We start from the raw sequence: 3,340 nt of genomic DNA, 5'->3' as shown, positions 1-3,340 counted from the left end.
GTGAGAGGAACCAGGTAACTAGGTAGATCAGTGAGAGGAACCAGGTAACTAGGTAGATCAGTGAGAGGAACTAGGTAACTAGGTAGGTCAGTGAGAGGAACCAGGCAACTAGGTAGATCAGTGAGAGGAACCAGGTAACTAGGTAGATCAGTGAGAGGAACCAGGTAACTAGGTAGATCAGTGAGAGGAACCAGGTAGCTAGGTAGCTCAGTGAGAGGAACCAGGTAACTAGGTAGGTCAGTGAGAGGAACCAGGTAACTAGGTAGATCAGTGAGAGGAACCAGGTAACTAGGTAGGTCAGTGAGAGGAACCAGGTAACTAGGTAGATTAGTGAGAGGAACCAGGTAACTAGGTAGATTAGTGAGAGGAACCAGGTAACTAGGTAGATCAGTGAGAGGAACCAGGTAACTAGGTAGATCAGTGAGAGGAACCAGGTAACTAGGCAGCTCAGTGAGAGGAACCAGGTAACTAGGTAGGTCAGTGAGAGGAACCAGGTAACTAGGTAGATCAGTGAGAGGAACCAGGTAACTAGGTAGGTCAGTGAGAGGAACCAGGTAACTAGGTAGGTCAGTGAGAGGAACCAGGTATAGCTAGGTAGGTCAGTGAGAGGAACCAGGTAACTAGGTAGGTCAGTGAGAGGAACCAGGTAACTAGGTAGATCAGTGAGAGGAAACAGGTAACTAGGTAGGTCAGTGAGAGGAACCAGGTAACTAGGTAGGTCAGTGAGAGGAACCAGGTAACTAGGTAGGTCAGTGAGAGGAACCAGGTAACTAGGTAGGTCAGTGATAGGAACCAGGTAACTAGGTAGGTCAGTGAGAGGATCCAGGTAACTAGGTAGGTCAGTGATAGGAACCAGGTAACTAGGTAGGTCAGTGAGAGGAACCAGGTAACTAGGTAGATCAGTGAGAGGAACCAGGTGTAGCTAGGTAGATCAGTGAGAGGAACCAGGTAACTAGGTAGATCAGTGAGAGGAACCAGGTGTAGCTAGGTAGGTCAGTGAGAGGAACCAGGTAACTAGGTAGGTCAGTGAGAGGATCCAGGTAACTAGGTAGGTCAGTGAGAGGAACCAGGTAACTAGGTAGGTCAGTGAGAGGAACCAGGTAACTAGGTAGGTCAGTGAGAGGAACCAGGTGTAACTAGGTAGATCAGTGAAAGGGGTTCATCATGGACACCATGGCCCACTTTAAAAGTCCTTCTCACCACCTCTCCTGTTCGCTCTGGCCCCTGGCTGGAGAGGAGAGGAGGAGAGGAGAGGAGAGGAGAGGAGGGGGGAGGAGAGGAGAGGAGAGGAGAAGAGGAATGGAGGGGAGGGGAGGGGGGAGGAGAGGAGAGGAGGGGAGGGGAGGGGAAGGGAGAAGAGAGGAGAGGAGAGGAGAGAGAGGGGAGGAGGGGGGGGGAGAGGAGTGGAGAGGAGAGGAGGGAGGAGAGGAGAGGAGGGGGGAAGAGAGGATGAGAGCAGGATGTAGACTAGCCCTAGCTAGTCCATTTGCAGACAACACCATGCTGTGATGTCCAGGAGGAGGGATATGATGTCACATTAGATGAGCACATCTCTCTATGGTCTTGGACACAACAGTGATGTAACCTGGGGGTCATCGGGTGTGTCGGGTCTTTCCCCATCAGACACCCTCACCCAGCCCCAGGCTGTAGTGTGAGGCAGCTCAATGTAAAAGTACACCCCCTGGGCAGGACACTAGTCTATTGTTTCTGTAGTGTGAGGCAGCTTGATGTACAGGACACCCCCTGGACAGGACACTAGTCTATCTCCTGTTTCTGTAGTGAGACAGCTTGATGTACAGGACACCCCCTGGACAGGACACTAGTCTATCTCCTGTTTCTGTAGTGAGGCAGCTTGATGTACCAGTACACCCCCGGGACAGGACACTAGTCTATCTCCTGTTTCTGTAGTGAGACAGCTTGATGTACAGGACACCCCCTGGACAGGACACTAGTCTATCTCCTGTTACTGTAGTGAGGCAGCCTGATGTACCAGTACACCCCCGGGACAGGACACTAGTCTATCCCCTGTTTCTGTAGTGAGGCAGCCTGATGTACCAGTACACCCCCGGGACAGGACACTAGTCTATTGTTTCTGTAGTGTGAGGCAGCTTGATGTACAGGACACCCCCTGGACAGGACACTAGTCTATTGTTTCTGTAGTGAGGCAGCTTGATGTACAGGACACTAGTCTATCTCCTGTTTCTGTAGTGAGACAGCTTGATGTACCAGGACACCCCCTGGACAGGACACTAGTCCATCTCCTGTTCCTGTAGAGACAGCTTGATGTACAGGACACTAGTCTATCTCCTGTTACTGTAGTGAGACAGCTTGATGTACCAGGACACCCCCTGGACAGGACACTAGTCCATCTCCTGTTTCTGTAGTGAGACAGCTTGATGTACCAGGACACCGCCTGGACAGGACACTAGTCTATCTCCTGTTTCTGTAGTGTGAGACAGCTTGATGTACAGGACACCCCCTGGACAGGACACTAGTCTATCTCCTGTTTCTGTAGCGTGAGGCAGCTTGATGTACAGGACACCCCCTGGACAGGACACTAGTCTATCTCCTGTTTCTGTAGTGAGACAGCTTGATGTACAGTCCACCCCCTGGACAGGACACTAGTCTATCTCACAGGAGACCCCCACTCTCATCCCTCCACCCCCAGCCTGCTAGATCCTCAGAGGAGACCCCCACTCTCATCCCTCCACCCCCAGCCTGCTAGATCCTCAGAGGAGACCCCCACTCTCATCCCTCCACCCCCAGCCTGCTAGATCCTCAGAGGAGACCCCCACTCTCATCCCTCCACCCCCAGCCTGCTAGATCCTCAGAGGAGACCCCCACTCTCATCCCCTCCCTCCACCCCCAGCCTGCTAGATCCTCAGAGGAGACCCCCACTCTCATCCCTCCACCCCCAGCCTGCAAGATCCTCAGAGGAGACTCCCACTCTCATCCCTCCACCCCAAGTCTGCTAGATCCTCAGAGGAGACCCCACTCTCATCCCCTCCCTCCACCCCCAGCCTGCTAGATCCTCAGAGGAGACTCCCACTCTCATCCCTCCACCCCAAGCCTGCTAGATCCTCAGAGGAGACTCCCACTCTCATCCCTCCACCCCAAGCCTGCTAGATCCTCAGAGGAGACCCCCACTCTCATCCCTCCACCCCCAGCCTGCTAGATCCTCAGAGGAGACCCCACTCTCATCCCCTCCCTCCACCCCCAGCCTGCTAGATCCTCAGAAGAGACCCCCACTCTCATCCCTCCACCCCCAGCCTGCTAGATCCTCAAAGGAGACCCCACTTTCATCCCTCCACGCCCAGCCTGCTAGATCCTCAGAGGAGAC

General features: G+C 53.6%; 1 long non-coding RNA gene across 1 annotated transcript; it reads left to right on the top strand.

The window, feature by feature from the left end:
• The first annotated feature begins 360 nt into the window (after positions 1–360).
• LOC129842935 (uncharacterized) lies at positions 361–668 on the top strand. The gene is made up of 3 exons (XR_008757725.1): positions 361–434; positions 525–584; positions 617–668. It is a non-coding gene; the product is annotated as an uncharacterized LOC129842935 (long non-coding RNA).
• Positions 669–3,340: the final 2,672 nt, after the last annotated feature.

This window comes from Salvelinus fontinalis, unplaced genomic scaffold (genome assembly GCF_029448725.1).
Source record: "Salvelinus fontinalis isolate EN_2023a unplaced genomic scaffold, ASM2944872v1 scaffold_0075, whole genome shotgun sequence".
In the NCBI taxonomy this organism is placed as follows: domain Eukaryota; kingdom Metazoa; phylum Chordata; class Actinopteri; order Salmoniformes; family Salmonidae; genus Salvelinus; species Salvelinus fontinalis.
This window is presented reverse-complemented; position numbering and strand designations above follow the sequence as displayed.